A 17852-nucleotide genomic window follows, 5' to 3' on the forward strand; every position below is an offset into this window, starting at 1 on the left:
TGCGCCCACCCTTGTGTTGTGCATAGCTCAAGGGCAGGCCTTGTGGCCAACCCTCCACTGAGCGCAGTGGTGGGTTTGGCACTCCGTGTGGTGGTTGGCCTCTGATCAGGCCCTGTGGCCAGGCCCCCTCTGCGCACCTCAGACGGTGCAGCGGAGGTTGGATGGCTGCAGGGGGTTGGGCGAGGGCCTGGCCAGATTCCAGCTCCTGTGCCAACACCCACTGTGCATGGCCAAAGGTCATGGGCAATGGGGGCAGGACAGCCTTGTAAAGCAGGCTCCGCGGCCAAGCCCCCACTGTGCATGGCCGATGGCTGTGTGCAACCGGGAGTTGGGAAGCTGAAGGAGGGGGTTGCGCATAGGAACTGACCGAAGGACAGGCACCCGAGGTAAACAATCCCCCCCCACCCCCGTTGTGCACAGCCAAAGACCTTGTGCATCAGGGGTGTTGGCTGCAGGTTGCCCAAGGGGGAATGGCATATGTTCAAGTTTGTATATGATTTTTAAAAAAACGAAAATCACTGAAAAAAAAGGTTACGAAAACATTATAGTAAGGAGCTGAAATAAAATCAAAACTAACATTTACAACAAAAAAACACTGAAATTCACATGTTATAGTTTTCTGAGCTAAATATAGCTGGTCACCCGCCATGCACTGCATATGACCTCACATATAACATCACTCATAACATGTTAAATGAATTATTGATGACTTCACTGATGACATCATCCAGTTATTGTGGCAGCATCTGACAGGGTTTGTGGACTTGAAGTAATTCAACATGCTACACCTGTGCTCAATTTTCTGTCACCAATCACTTTATAATGCACATAACGTTTGACCACTTGCTGGACACATGGCATATCTGTAGTCATCCAGCATTGGTGGACTTTACCTTCTTTTTACTGGTATTCACCCAATAACAAACAAAATGCATCAACAGACTTTAATTTGGTCAGTCACCGCTTTTCAAACCACAAAGAAACAAACATTGGCAAAGCCAATAGGTCTCGTCAATGAGAGACCTACTGTCTTTGGCAATGTTTTTATCCATGTTGTACACCAGTGTGGCTGCTGTTCAGCATGGCTAAAGTTTAGGGGTGTGACATGGGGTGGGGTAGATTGAAGTGGGGTAAATTTGAGTGGGTAGATTGTGGTAGAGTTTAATGGGTATATTGGAGTAAAGTGGATTGGGGTAGATTGGGGTAGGATGGAGTAGATTGGGGTAGTGTTGAGTGGGGTAGAATGGGATGGACTGTAATGGGGTAGATTAGGGTTGAGTGAGAGAATTGAGTGGGGTGGATTGTGGTGCAGTAGAGTTGGGTAGATTTCGTGGAGTGGGGTAGACGGTTGGAGTGGGGTGGATTGGAGTGGAGTGGGGTGGATTGGAGTGGAGAGGGGTGGATAGGGGTAGATTGAAGTCGAGTGAGGTAGCTTGGGGAAGAGTGGAGGTGGGGTTTAGGTAGATTGGAGTGGAGTACAGTGGGGTAGATTAGGGTGGAGTCTGCTAGATTGGTGTGAAGTGGGGTAGATAAGGGTTTAGGTAGATTGGGGGATTATTGTATGGTAGATTGGAATAGAGTGGGGTAGAATGGAGTTGATTGGATGGATTAGAGTAGGGTTGATTGGAATGGAGTGGATAGATTAGAGTGGAGTAGGGTAGTTTGGAGTGGGGTAGATGGGAGTGGGATATATTGGAGTGGGGTAGATTGGAGTGGAGTAGATTGGAGTGGGCTGGACTAGAGTGGGGTATATGGGGACGGAATGGGGTAGATTGGAGTGGGGTGGATTGGGGTAGAACAGGGTAGCTGGAGTGGAGTCGATTGGAGTGGAGCAGACTGGGGTTGATTGGACTTCAATAGATTGGGTTGCGGTGGGGTAGATTGGTGGGGGTGGAGTGGGGTTAATTGGGATGAAGTGGGTTACATTGGACTTGAGAGGGGTAGATTAGAGTGGAGTGTGGTAGAATGGAGTGAAGTGGAGTGGGGTAGATGGAGCGGAGTGGAGTGTGGTAGATTGGGGTTGAGTGGAGTGGAGCAGGGTACATTGGGTGGAAGGAAGTGGGGTAGAATGGAGTTGGGTTAATAGGGGTAGATTGGAGTAGGGTAGACTGTGGTAGATTGGAGAAGAGTGGAGCGGGGTAGATTAGAGTGGGGTGGGGTAAATTGAAGTGGCTAGATAGGGGTGGGGTAGATTGGGTGGATTGGAGTGGGTGGATTGGGTTAGATTGGATCGGAGAGAAGTGGGGTAGATTGAGCGGAATGAGGTAGGTTTGAAGGGCTTAGGGATGAGATGTTAAGGTGGGTTGAGTGGGGTTGATTGTAGTGGAGTAGATTGGGGAGATTGTAGTGAAGTGGAATGGGTTAGATTGTGGTAGATTGGAACGGAGGGAGTGTATTAGGGTAGACTGGAGTTGAGTGGGATAGATTGTAGTAGATTGGAGTGGAGTGGGGTAAAAGGAGTGGAGTGGAGGGGCATAGAGTGGAGTGGCATAGAGTAAAGTGGTGTGTTGTGTCTTGGAGTGAGTAGCGTAGGGTGGATGGGCGTGGAGTCGAGTGGCGTGTCATAGAGTGTTTTAGAATGGAGTGTAGTAGAATGGAGTGACATGGTGTAGAGTGGAAGGGCATAGAGTGGAGTACAGTGCTGTAGAGTGGAGTGGTGTAAAGTGGAGTATGTATCGTCGAGTATGCATGTGGTAGCCCATTGCCATTACAGACAACACATTTTCAATTGAAATGACCATTACATTTGCACCAACAAACAGTTGTAATGCTCACAAACCATAATGAGTAGACATGTCATCACCTACTCATACTAATGTGCTTCGATTGTATTCACATATTTGTTTCCACCACACTTCAGAATTACAAAAAAAGTGTTAGAAAAAATAACTCTCAGCACCCTCTCCTCTAACCTGGGTACTCAGCAGGATTGTCACATAAATTCTCTCACTTTGAAGTCTGAGAAAGAAAAGTAAATACCAAGCTCCCTCCTAGACAAAGCCTAACATTTGACCTGTCTTTGCATGCACAGCAAATGTGGCAAGATAAGAACAAGATTTAAAGGCTTGTATAGAGAACAAATGCTCACAGGAGGGACGAGCTCAAGCTGGACAGCCTAAAGCAAGTAAAGTCAGCAAATAGAAAGAATGCAACTGTGAGTTACAAACCTCAAAGCCAATAGTAAGCAATGGGCGAAATGCATTCTCGAGGAAGCTCTCTGAATGCCTACAAGAAGCCATATGCAAACCAGGCAGATGCGCTTTCTGGAAGACTTTGACCTAAAAAGAGTTTTTACACTAGTCAGCTTAACGTGATCACCCTCTTAAAACTTCACATGACCTGCATGCAAGTTTAACTCAAAAGATTGAAAGCTATGCATTTACCCCTCAGTAGACACAATCTGCCAGGCTCTATAGACAACCCTTTATACACTACCTACTTTCATGAGATTAGCACAATGGCAAACAACTTTAGTGCCATGTGTACTGTTCCAATAAGTGTCTCATTCCCACATTCTGCATTAATCAACAATCTGCAATGCCTCAAAATCTTCAGCGAAGTTCTGGAAATAAACACCCACACCTTATAAACATCCTTGTGACATAGAATTTATCTGCAGCACTATATTACAACTATTCAGCACAGGCCCATACAGCCACTGGTGGATTATATATTGTCAAAAGAAGCTTTAGCTCTACTTAGATTTTTTGCAACAGGCTTTGACTTTAAGCCACAACCTACTTTGAAACATACCTGTGTAGCCCATATCAGATGCGCTAAGCCTTTACCTTATTTAACACAGAGTACTACCTGTGCCCCAAAACGTACTGGTTTCTAAACAGCGTACCATTTAATTCTCAACATGCACACCCGCACTTGCCTCCAGGGCTTATGCCATTTCCATTCAATGCACTCACCCAGACACAGTAACTGCTGTACATGACTATAATGTTCAACACCTCATCACGGGTAGTAAGCGCTATATAAATGCAATTTAATGTTATCAGAGATGTCATGTGTGATATCATGAGTGATGTCATTTGAGATGTCATCAGTGACATCAAAATGTCATGAGTGATGTATTACGTGATGTGGTAAACAGTGAATGGTGGGGTGCAAGTTATAATTAGCACTTTAAACTATATCTTGTGCATTTAAGTGTTTTTTTCTCATATATATATATATATATATATATATATATATATATATATATATATACAGACAGGAAGCTCCTTTCCTATGGAAATGTGATAACTAAGAATATAAATCAGACATCACAGTAGTCACCTAAACAATATAAGTGTTGTTGTTCTTACTCTTTCTCTCGCCTTTGATACATTTGGACAGTCAGTTTTTTTAAAAGTGTATTTTGAGTACTGGGCTCAGACATCCTTTGCTTGTGTTTGCACTTTTAAGGTAGACTCTGACAGGTGTCACCAAGTTACAGGTAAAAGGCGAAACAGTATCTCCATGTTTGCCGGGAGATTTCGAGCAACAAAATTATATTTTTCCGGCAGCACGGAACCTCCTTGAATCTTTCCTGCTAAGGAAGACTCAATAGGCTAGATGTATGAAAGGGTTTTGACCATTCTGTGCCTATTTAAAAACGCTTTAGTACATATCGCTAATTGTGCCTGCCAGGTCACAGTATTATATTGTATTGCAGTCTTTATATAGTGCTCACTGCCCCTATCTGGGACACTGATGGCCTTGCCTACATGGAAAACAAGATACATCATGTAGGGTGTGTGGTTGGAAGGTTGTTATCTCTGCTTGGTGATCTTATGTGGTACTGCTGGTAGCTTTGACATGGAATTTACAGTGAGCATTGTAGTGCCTTGGTACCTTACAGTGCTGCAGAATATATTTCCAGGCACGGCAGTGGCAACATTTGGATCACCAAACTCTATCGTCCCTCTGTAATGAGAAGAACGGTCTCTGTAAACATGTTTTCAGCGGTGTTGTTCTAGTGACCGTGCACCGGATGTTGCTCAGGAAGCACTATTGTTACCAGCATCATCACTAAATGTCACTGTAGAGGAGGCTTGGCTCTCAACATATAACCATACTCACGGTTGATTTCTTCAAAATAAAGCAAGCACACAATCGACAGCTTTTTTTCTTGCAATGACCTAATTTGACATCATGCAATTTGATTCACAAAAACTACTGAAGTAAAGATTACTACATCATAGGCTTCCCTGTAAGCTTTGTGTATATTTTTTTACTTTTAGGGGATTCCCAATACCCATTGACCTCCAAAAATACGCATGGACACATTTGCAAATCGTAGTTTTACAAATATGCTCCTACTACTCTGCAGTTACTGTCGAGGAATGTCGGCAGGCTGACAATCGGCGCCAATCCTACCGAAATGTGTACATTTGCAACGCTAACGTTTTTCTCTTTTACTTCCACCTGGAATATAATTCAGGGGGAAATCCTTTTCCCCGGACCACCGGAAAAACATGTATTGCAACTTTTGCATATGCAAATGTTGCATGCAAATGTATTGACAAAAAATACTAGTGGGGACCACCTTTGCCATAGCCAGCCCCCTCGCCCTCCTCTGGGTAAACCCCATTGTTCCAACACCTCTGCCTTGTGACTGGAAAATCATCCACCATACTTGTGTTACATTGTGTGCCAGAGGCTTCCAGAAGGGGGGTGGGGGATGGGGGGTGTATCTCGCCTACTCCAGCTCATTGCTTGAACTGTTGAGCCCCTCCAGAGTCGTTCATAGTCAATGTGTTTCTACCTTTTTACAGCTGTGAGCTTTCTGGATGTACCCGGTCTTCGCTGAACTCAAACGAGACGACCAAGAAAAGAGACAGGCTAGAAGACTTCTAATAGCAGGTAATACCTTTATTTGTATCATTTGATAGAACAAAACAGTTTCATTGAAGAATTAATTCATTGCACCATTCTTTGCTGTGCCCCATACCTCCACTTTTGCATTAAACTTACTTTGATGGCATGGAATGCAAACAAAGAATTCTGGCGTACTGTAGACGAGCGGGTGATGGGTATGAATTGGGCTAGGACATTCTGCAGTAGTGGACAGAGTTTGAGTAGTAGATGCCTGTGTATGGAAGAGTACAACATACAAATGTCTGTAGTGTGTAAGGTCATTCCCAGAACACCAATGCACCAGATGAGAGTATTTGGGCCCAGACCCAATCCTTTAACTTTTCAACGTGGCTGTAACAGAGTAGCAGCTGACTCTTGGAGTCACGTTAGTCTGACACTCGTGGGCAACTTTTCCACAAGTCGGCACCACAGGCACAATCTTCTCTTTGTCAGTCATTGGGGACAGTCTTTGGTGCATACTCTCTTTGCTGGGTCCACAGAGCAGCAAGGAAGTCCTTATTCGGTCTTTTCCCAGTACAGTAGTGATCTCTGGACTGGGTGCCAAGGGTGCCACTTTTATGTCCACTAAGAGATTAGAGGTACTGTTTTTTATCTGGCCAATGGGCTACTAGGTCCTCTCCCGCCTGATGACCACTTCCTGTGAAGTGTGGTAACTATCAATCCCAGAGTGCACTATTCTTTCCACTCTGAACATGGCCAGACCCTTTTCTTGGTGTGTGGAGCTCACTAGTCCAACCCATAGGTGTTGCTCCGCGGGGCTACACTCCTAAGAATGGTTTTACAATTTATTCTCACACCCACCATAGATATGTTATTTATGACATCTGTCATAGTGGAGCAAGCCCTCATTGAAATCTACCCTAAGGTTATATCTGATTATAATTCACTCTTTGTCTGTATTAAACTAAATGGCAGTAGTATGAAATCCAGACTGTAGACTTTTGATAGAGCCCTGATTAAAGATCAGTAATATATTCAATTTATGTGCTTGACCTTAGTAGCTTTATTTCAAAATAATATAAATAGGTCCCCAATAAAGGTAGTATGGGACACAATGAAGGCGTACACCCAGGGTATGACGACAGACCATTGTAGCCAAACAAAAACAAAAAATCCTGGGGCAGACTTTGCAGGAAGGTCTCAGGTAGTTGCAGATGCCTCAATTCTGCATGCTGCGGCTGTTAAGCAGGGTGGTGTATAGATGGGGATATATATAGAAGACTCCTGGAAGTAGGGTTGAAAATTAACCATAACCTCAGAGAAAAAGCTGTGGTTGTTTATTTACTTAGGAAAGAGAGGACATTGGAGTATGGGGAGTTACTTGTTTGTGTATTAGCATATAGGTTGAAAGAGTAATCCAGTAATAACAAGATTAACAAAATCAAGGATTCTGGAAGTAATATTCATAAGAACTCTAATGAAATCTGATGTGTATTTCAGGAATTTTACAAGTCATTGTATACCGATTATTTAAACACTGATGAGGCACCTATCTTGGAGTATTTCAATACTACTGGGGTACCATGATTATCACCAGCAGATGCAGAAACGCTAGATAGAGAAATCACTAGCGCCAACATCCTGCAAGCTATCTTCACTCACCAGTGGTAAGTAGGCAGGGCCAGATGCAATCTTTGTTGAATGCTATAAAAAAAGTTTTACAGAGCTGATTTCAGTGCTGCTACTGGTAGTACACGATATAGGTAAGGGGCTTGGACTTCCTGAGTCATGGAACATTATCAATATAACAGTGTTCCTTAAAAAGGGCAAGCGGGCAGAGGATTGTCGGTCTTATAGACCAATCTTTCTACTTAATTTAGATGCAAAAATATATGCTAAAATTATTGCTTGTAGGGTTGCATTAGTAGTGGGGCAGGTGGTGAGCTGAGAACAAAATGGATTTGCTGAAGTTTGGGACACCACTATACATATAAACAAAGCTGTTGCTATGCTTCATACAGCACAAATATTAAATAAAAATGTAGCTATGATTTTATTGAATGTTGAGAAGGCCTTTGATGGTGTGTCATTGCAATACTTATGCATTCTTCTTCGTAATATGGGTTTTGAGAGTAAGCTGATCAGCTACATTCAGGCATTGTATGTCAACTCAACAGTGCGTGTGGTCGTTATGGGGAACACGCCTTTAATACCACACAAGGCATGAGACGGGGTTCCCCCTTATCTCCTCTATTATTTACATTATATTTGGGACCTTATCTGCTAGCACTAAAAAGAAATATGAATATATCCCCAATCTCTCTTAATAATGTTAATTTAAAGGTATTAGCCTATGCCGATGGCATCGCTGTATATTCACACAATGTTAATCTGGCCATAAGAACAATTGAAAGTGAGGCAAGTAAATTTGGAGACATTTCTGGTTATAAACTTAATATTGAGAAGACAAAAAAATGATATGGAATTAAATGACTCAAGCGTATGTTACGAGGTTGGTAGAGGTGGCTATGTATCTTGGGATAAAGATTTGCTGTAATGTAAGCCAAATCATCAAGATAAACTTTGAATCTCTACTTGTAAAATGTTGCAGGTATTTCAAGAATTGGCACCTATTGCACATCTCTACAATGGGGCGATGTAATATTGTTATAATTAATTTGCTTCCTAAATTTTTATATTTATTTCAATCGGTCCCACTTAATATTTCCTAGTAGACTCTTTCAACGTCTTGAATCAGCAATTATTAGCTTAATATGGGATTATAAGAGCATTTAGATTTATCAAAATGCAGATTGAGAGGGGTGGGCTAGCCCAACCAGATTATACGCTATATCATTGGGCAATAATGGCACAGCAGATTTTAAACTGTTGTGCTGAAGTAAACGATATGTTTGCCATGATGTTTCAAATGAGGATGGGTCAGAATTTCAGAAAAAATTCTGCTTAGTGTAAAGCGGTCCAAATTATCAGAAGAGGGTGCGCTTGAAGACCATAATTTGTGCTATTAATTTTTGGGACAAGTGGTTTAGGTTATATGGGAGTAAATCTTCAAATTACCTCGTCATTATATGCCAACAAGTTTCCCCCTAACATCTTTGCTGATAAAATGCTAACGAACTGAGCTAAATTATGACTTGTAGCTAAAATTAGAGACTTCTATAAAAGATTTATGGATAATGGAGGAGATGATCTGGAGAATATGGCCCTGAAATGGTTGATTATGTTAGGACAGGTTGTTAGCTGTATAGATATTACTAATGCATTTCAAAAGGGCTTCGAAATTTTTAAATCTTCTGTGCTTCGTCAACAGGAATTCAAATTACTTTACTGAACATGTTAGACACCATTGAAATGACAAAAATGTAAATTCTGAATGGACTTGAAATGTCCCAGATGTTATGCAGAGTCTGCAGACGAAGTCCATATATTCGATCAATATAGAAGCGTAAGCGAGTTTTGGAATCAGGTAGTCGGTGCAATCCCAGATTTAACAAGATTTAATGTGGTTATAACTACTAAGACTATTATGCTTGGCACAGATGATGAAATTCCACAATACTGTAAACATTTTTTGCTTAATGTAATAGCAATTGCACAACTAGGTAAACATTGTTTACCACGAAAATGTTTCCCCGTAAGGAATTACAACGCAGTCGTTACAACGACCGCGTTGTAAGCACGCATACCATCATTACTCCACAAGTCGGAACAATGATTTGCAGAGGGGCCAGAAGGTGTTGGATTTAAAATCCAACACCTTCCCTACTGTTGCACATACTGGAGTTGAAATAGTAAATTATACTATTCCAACATCCAGCGCCCCCCCTCCGCAAGTCGTTATGACTTGCGGGGTAATGGTAGGCATGGTTACAACGGGCTCGTAATTCCCTGTGGGTAAAAAGCATGTGTTAAAATGCGGTATATTCGCACAACTATGTATGGCTTTGATATTGGCTCTATTCTACCTCATTTCACCCGAAATGTTGGAATCTGCTTTATTATACTTATGACATTTATTCTGCAATAAATAGAGTGGAGGAAGTGTAGGGCAAGTTTACGTTTAAATATTTTAAAAGGAAATAGTGACCTCTGGTTATAGCAGGGGATGTTCGTTGAATTCTGTACCTGTGTCTAATTGTCTGTTGATGTGTCCATTGGCATTGCTTATTGTTCTCCACTTTTCATGTATTATTGTGTATGTATGTATGTATATGTATGTGTATATATATATATATATATATATATCTTAATTCCTCCCAGGAAAAAACAACTTTTCAATGTCTTCTTTTCTGTTGCGCCCCAGCATGGAATCACTTTGGTTTCCTACTGCTAAATCCAGCAAGGCCACGGCACAGCCCATCTCTAAAAGAGATAAAGCAAAATGTCCGTAATGGCAGACTGAAATTCAGCATCTCTGAACATTAAATTGTTTCCCTCTTTTAACCCTGGCTATAAATATTTGAGCAAACACATTTAGAAACACAACATTGGTGTAAACTTATCGTCCTTTTGGATAGAGTGCTTTATTGTAGTTTAAAAAGCATATTTGACATGGTTTTTAAGAAACAATCTTGTAATAATGTGTATCAATAATTTCCCAGTCACTATTTTAAAACATTATTGTTTTGCTCTGGTCAAATTTTTCTGGATTTCATATCTGAATTACTCTACACAAGACATCTATGATTATTGGTCAAGAGACAATTTATACTTGAGTTCACATTTTCCAAATATCACTGATTTCTGGTTGAATCAGCCAGATTGAGTTCACAGAATTCAGGCATTCAGATTTTTTTTAAATCAAGCCAATCAGCTTTAAGGTTGTAGCTGAACAGTTAAGAACAGTTAAGAAAAGATACGTAACTATTTAGAAAGTAGTCATTTTGGTTTAACAACAGTATAGGAATGTCTAGGATATGGCAGGTATTTTGAAAGAGAGCTTATGAGAATACATTATATTAATGTATGTCTTCCAATGCATTGTCTTCATTAATCATAGCAGGCAAAAAGACCACAACTCACTAACAGATCCTACAAATTTCATGTTAAGTAACTAGTTTCATCTGGCTTGGCATTCTGTCCTTTAAGCACAATAATTAATAGTAGGTATGAAACCTCAAAATGGCACTCAACGGCAAAAAGAGCATAATCAGAAAATTTTGCAGATTACCATAAATTTAATTTGCACCTTGCTACCATGCTTTAACTAGTGGTAGTTGCTTGTGCCAACCTGTGTGCAGGGGTTATTAAAATGCTCAGGCAGATGAAAATATTACAGTGAAAACTAGCTGCTCATTACACGAGCTAACTGGCACAAATTGTGTGCAGTTTGGGGTAATTTTGTGCCCGCTACTGGCTCCCTGGTGCAAATAACACTGTTTTCAAACAAAGTACTGTGAAGATGTTGATGATTATAATTAGGTCTCCCAGTTTTATTGTATTTATTTTTTTGACATTCGTGTCTGTATTTATCCATTTTTATTTTGGGTTTCATGGGAAAATTAAGCTGAAATGAGTATATTTCAACATTTATTTAAACTATAAATTTGCGCTCATGCTTGAATGTCTACCAGATTTCAGTGCTGTGAACACCCCCAGAAGATAAATCAGTGCATTATATGAAAATATGCAAATTTCAGTATCAACCTTGTGCATATCTACTGCTATGAAAGCCTCTTTACTAAAATTCCTTTCTTTTTAAACCCCCTTATCTATCAATCCACACATCTATTGGCCTGGCAGTCATGGCAATCAGTGTTTAGAATTACTAAAAAAGCACCCCATTTTCCGTTTTTATCCACATTTAAAAATAAATACAGACAAAAAAATAAATGTTTTGTCTGTAAAAATCAGTAAAAACGGAAAACAGGGAGCCTTAATTATAATGAGAAATAACTGGTGGATTGTGTTTATTATCGCATTTTGTTTTATTGCCTATTTCAGATAGGCTTGATTGACTGAGCAACAAACTGCACGTGTGGTCTAGATTTTGTCATGGAGTTGAAGGAGTTGTAGTTTTTCAGTAGGTTCTTTCATCGCTGAAAAGAAGAAGAATGGCTGGCTGCACGCCCGCCAGCACCTGGCTCATCTGATCTGCCTTCACGGTGTAGAGAATCCCTCTCAGTCAGGCCCTCATAGGGTCTCTGACAGCTGGATTCTCTGGAATACTGCCATGGGGAGGGGGGACAGCTGAGCCGGCCAGCCAGACCTAGGCCTGGCCGTACAGTTTCTTTCTCCTAAGCTCTTTGACCTTAACTGGAGATCACAGTAAACACACCAAAATGTTATTAATTATAACACAGTAGAGTTAGAATTGCCAGCAAGTTCGCTTTATCAACATAAACCAATATTGTCTATAAGATATCCGGAGGTCCAAGTTTCAGAAGCACTGTAATGCCCTCACTGTTTTCCACATATGTGTTTTTTACAGTAGTAAAATTCTGTTTTGTAATATTGAAATCGGCTTCTTCTCTGTCTTTATGCCTTGGACATTCACAGGGCATATCTCAATAGGCAGCAGCCTCCAGAGGACAGTGACATAAGTGCTGACTTGATTACATTTTCAAGGAGGCCTCTTGCCAAGTTGTTTTTTACTAGATAAATCTCCTTTAAGTAAAATCACCTTCGGTGTAGGCACTCAAATGGGCAGGCACTGGAATCACCTTTTGTTTTTTAACATCGACCGTCGACTCTTGTGTAATGTGCCTGGTTCAAGGCACCAAGCACTAAATGGTGGTAAGCAACTCCAGTTGCCACAGTTGGAGCACAGTGACCTGTGAAAGTTCTGGAACCTCGGGAGCTAGGTATCACGGGTATCCTGATTACGGAAAGTGACTGCATGATGACTGCAGATCTAACAAGGCAGATATTTCTATACACCAATGCACCAAGCATAAAACATGCCTACCCATTCTCAAAGGAAATATGCTTCTTGTTTTTTATTTTTATTGGTTTATTTACTTTCTGTTTGCTACTTTATTGGTTTGTTTACAAGTGAAATTTTAAAACAGTAGCACAAACATCTATACATTAACATTATGAAAACACTATCCGACCCAAAGAAGGCACACAACTGAAATCTCTTCAGGAGATTTCTGTAGGAAAGCGTAGATGAAAAAGGTAATCCAGAATAATAAATACTTGGGAAGGTTCCAATTCCAATTTCGTTTAATATTTCTAAAAGTTCTGGTCTACTGAGAAGTCATAGAATTTTCAGAGGGAATTATTTAGTTTGAGATTAGGGACAATCATTGCTACATTTCAACTGAACTTCAAATCTTAAATGATTTTTAAAAATATTTATTCCATCATGTAGGCTTAACCCTATATTAGTTTGTAGCTTAAAATCTTGCCATATGTAAAACTTATTTCATGTGTTTCAAATAGCACATGTGACTAATAATTAGATTTTAAAAGATTAGAACTTGTTTTATGTAACAAGCCATTTGTGTGTAATTTACCCTGTGGCATCCAGTCAGCTCCTAGTGTTCACAAATTGTATTTTGGTAGGAGCTGCTCCTCTCAGAAGTGAGGGAAAACATGTTTACCCTTCCCTAGAGGCAGTCGCGGCTCGCATGACTCGCAGGTGGAGGGGCGGGTGGGCGATTAATTTACAAATAAAAAATAAAACTTACCTTACCAGGACCCGGGCCGCCTCTGCTGCTGGCCGTGTCCCACGTTTTCCTGCTGCTTCAGGAGAACAGGCAGCAGGCAGCCTCCCTCCCCTCTCCTAAGCCAATCACAAAGCTGCAATGGCTGAGGTTGTGATTGCTGCGGACGGAGCCCAGCCGGGCGCCTGTAGGGAGTGCATGACTAGTTTGGTCGGTCCCAGAGCGCCGACCAAACAGTCAGGGCCCACAACAGTGGGCAAACAACTCCTCCCCTACCCGTCTGCCCCCAACTAGGCATACCCTACTGCCCGCCCCCAACCAGGCATACCATTCTGCTTTCTCCCAGCGCGAGAAGCAGAAACATAAAATGGTATTTAAAATACCATTTTATGTTTTTGCTTCTCGCACTGCTAGAAAGCAGTTGGGCAACGCTCCTCCGCCCTAAGGAAGGATCCGCCCCTGCCTGGAGGACTGGTTGATCAGGGGGGCTCTCCCAAAAAAGTGCAAGAAACACAGATGATGAGTGGAGCTGGTGTTTCTCTTTTCGTTCACAATAGTTCAGAAGAAATCACATTTAGTTCCATCCTCTATGAAAACATTCTTGAGGAGCCAAAGTCAAAGTGTATTGCATCCATCCGGAATAAAAGAATTCCCTTTACGTGACGGCACAGGATCTGACTGTAAGAGAACAGATGAAACTGTTGGGAAGGATGGCTTAATGTATCAAACTATTTCCCAATTCCTAATTGAACACGCAACCACTTCAGCAGTGGTTACAGAGAAAATGGTAACAGATGCCTGGCAATCGGGAAGCTTCTGTGGTTGTTTCAGACAAGGTAGACAACTCCCTAAAATGAAGGATTCAATGCAGTGTCTTATAAAAGAAGGTGGTTCACAGTAGAACAGACAACCAAGAATCATGGATTACAAAATGGAGCAGGAGGATCATACTTACCACAATTATCAGAGGAATGTCAGACAGCAGTGTGCACGGTATTGGTCTCCAGGCAAACATACCAAAATAAATAATGATGTCATCTGAATCCTTTATCGAAATATTGCTGAATCAGGTAAGTGAGTGCCACATCATGGTGACATCTAGGACATTCCAATCAGTAGAGAATCCCACACACAGACTTATTCACTACAAAAGGAAACTAAAATTGCAGAGATAATGCTTCCTGGTATCTACAAAGCGGAGCAAGGGTAATGCTCTACTAATAAAACAGTATGAGACATTTGCGTATGCTTTTCCCCTAATTTCACTTGTCAGTCGAGGAATTTAGAAAATCTAAAGATTTGATATGATGGCGTAAGGTAGGGTTGGTACATGTAGATATTTATGATTTTTATACCCACACAAAACACTCAGGCTACTTTCATGGAAAGTTAGCACAATAATACTTTTTTTTTTAAGAATTATTTTTATTCATTTTTTTCATCACAATCAAACACAAAATATAAAGTCAGGATTACAATTGTGCATGGTACATGTAAGAGTTAGATGTCACTCTGTAAGATTGTTAATACGCCTGTGAGCACACTAATGATTGACATTCTGAATTAACTGAAATTAGCACTTTGTTGCAGTATCCTTTGCATCTGGTTATACAAATTTATGAGACAGATACATGGAAGTGTTTGCAGAGGCTAGAAGAACCCAACGTGTATTCACTTAAATGGAATCTGTGCTTTGAGCATATGATACAATATCACACCTATTAACTGTACAATGAAAGATGGTATGCGGCCTTCGTGCAGAAACCCAGATGCTGACGTACATTTCACTGCCGGACCTAAACAAAATTAAAACACAATACAGGATATACAGGTTTAGAAAGTCCATTTCTCCTGTTAGCGCCGCCGAAAACAGAACCAACTAGTACTAACCATGAAAGTGGGGAGATGATGTGGTGCAATGGCCAGAGCGGCCAACGTCTGAGCTGGGGAACCAGGTTTAAGTCTCTGTGTTGGCTCAACATCTTGTGATTCTTGGAAAATCACTTAATCTCTGTGTAAGTGAATGTGTCCTTAACTGGTGCTCATGATTAAGTGCTGGTGCTGAGCACCTGAAATCACACGCTCAAATTAAGCACTAGGGGACCTGTCTGCCATGGAAGAGCAGCACAAAACAAACTACAGCGTATTTTGGGTAGGGGACGTTAAAGGGATAAACAAAAAAAGTAAAACGCGGTGAACTATCCACATATCATTAAGAACCTCCTATAATTAACATGCATGGACCTGTCACATGCTGTTGTTAAAGTACAGATGATAGATAGCTTTAACAGTTGTTAGAAAGACAGCACACAATTACTTAAAAAAAAATCTATTTTAATAAGGTATTTTAGAGTGACTTGAGAGGATTTGGCCCAAACAAGCAATACAGTGGAACTTACACACTGTGCAAACCTACTTGAGTAACGTGTGAAGCAGCTGCATCCACAGATTCACTGAATTGTTCCCTTGTGAATCAGTCTACAGTGAACTACTATTATTTGTCATTTACCATTGCCCCAGGTTTCCAGGTAGAGTGGCGAAAAACAATGGACTGAAGGTAGCCGGAGCCATTACCAGAGGATGTAATTAATTTAAGTATTCCATCCATCGCCTTTTTATTGCAGTTGATGCCCTAAGTGCGACCGTTATGCCCAGACTTGGTTCCCATCTTTACTGTGCCATAGGACCCAAGATACACTCTACTGACTTGCCGAAAGGAGAGCAAAACCAGTCTTGGGGTCACTTCTAGAGGGGCCTGGCCTGGCAGTTTGGACAGACTGTTCCCATGAGGAGCAGGGTAAGTACTGATTTCCATAAGGCAGGTCTTTGTCTAGAGTGGCATAGTGGGCAAAAAAATATGAAGTGGAATGCAGCACAGAGCGAGTAGATGAGAGTAATTCAAACATTCCATTCCACACCTTGTTGCTGTTGCAGGCTTTGCCTCAGTGTTTTGGAAAAGGAAGATGGCCTGGTTAGGCATTTGCTTGGCTGTGAAATTAATGAGAAGAGTGCAGGTCTGTGGAAATTAAATTGTAGTTCACGGCTTTGTCTCTGTGAGAAGCTAGTATTTCACTATAAGCACTAAAGACCGTGGAGAAGAGAAAGGATTGCTCCTCAGCCAAGCCAGCCAGAAGAAGAGCTGAGCTGAGTAGAGAAGAAATGTACATGAATGGTCAGGAAGAATTGTGGATAACAGGTGCCCTGGGCCCATGAGTGGGTCTTCGGCAAGGTGGAACACTGTGGAGGACCTGTGTATCCACCCAAATTTAACTGCAGCTGTCAGCAGATAGAAGTTCAGGAGTACAAACACCATTCATTTGTCTACACCTCCTATGGAGTCGATTTAGACTGATGTTTATTTTGACCTAAAAAAAGGTTGGATTCAGCCTCATTTGCTTTTAGACAGAAATGCTTAGCCATTCCTACTGAGGAAGTAGCTGTACCCTGCCTGCTTCCTAAATACTCAAAAGGACTAAACAACATACACTGCCTGAACATGCTATGGGTTAGACATTTAAAATGTGAAAGGTAGATCACCCAGCCCCCGTTCCCTAATCTACAGCTCTGGAAACTGCTAAACTCCATTCCTGATAGGGTGAGCGAAAGGCTTGTGGATTGGCAGAGCTAAGTGAACCAGAAATGCCCCCCCCCAGATAACCTCTGATGTCACTGAAGGCTGCAACAACATTCAGTGGGTGTCGGTCATCTCCTCTTTTAACACTATAGGCAGGGCCGGTCCTAGAACTTCTGGGGCCCCGGGCGAATGGGAAGATGTGAGGCCCCTCTAATTTGCATGTAACATCCAGTCGCGGCCTGCATGATGCGCAGGTGGGTGTCTCGTAGGGGTGCGCGCGCGGAGGGGTAATTAAAAAAATAAAATAAACTTACCTTCCCAGGTCTCGCGTTGCCTTTGCTCCTGTCCTACTCTCCTGCTTTCCTGCCTCAGGCAGGAACAGGAAGCAGGCAGCCTCCCTCCCCTAAGCCACTCACAAGGCTGCAATGGCAGCATTGTGATTGGGCGGTACGTCGACCAGCCAGGCGCCTATGGGGAGGCCATTTTCTCCATGTAGGGTGCATTGCAGCCTACATGGAGAAAGGCCAGAGTGCCCATGACTGGTTTGGTCGGTCCCGGAGGGCCGACCAAACAGTCAGCGCCCTTAGCAGTGGGCAAGACACTCCTCCCCTGCCCTAAAGCAGACCCGCCCGCCTGCCCCGAACCAAACACTTCTGCTTTCTCGCAGTGCGACAAGCAGAAACATAAAATGGTAGTTTTAGAATTTTGTGTTTCTGTTTCTCGCACTGTGAGAAAGCAGTAGGGCGACGCTCCTCCGCCCTAGTGGAGGAGCCGCCGTTGGTAACATCACAAGAAGTGACATCACAGAAATTGACATCGCAGGACAATTGATCTTA

At 41.9% G+C, this 17852-nt stretch overlaps 1 protein-coding gene across 4 annotated transcripts in view; it reads left to right on the forward strand.

The window, feature by feature from the left end:
• FYN (FYN proto-oncogene, Src family tyrosine kinase) overlaps positions 1-17852 on the forward strand; it is a 541378-nt gene that overhangs the window by 177675 nt on the left and 345851 nt on the right. For all 4 annotated transcript variants that reach the window (XM_078649135.1, XM_078649136.1, XM_078649133.1 and 1 more), the window contains exon 2: positions 5769-5856. The gene's annotated coding sequence lies outside the window, so the exon portion shown is untranslated. The remainder of the gene's footprint in view (positions 1-5768; positions 5857-17852) is intronic.

This window comes from Lissotriton helveticus, chromosome 6 (genome assembly GCF_964261635.1).
Source record: "Lissotriton helveticus chromosome 6, aLisHel1.1, whole genome shotgun sequence".
Lineage (NCBI taxonomy): Eukaryota > Metazoa > Chordata > Amphibia > Caudata > Salamandridae > Lissotriton > Lissotriton helveticus.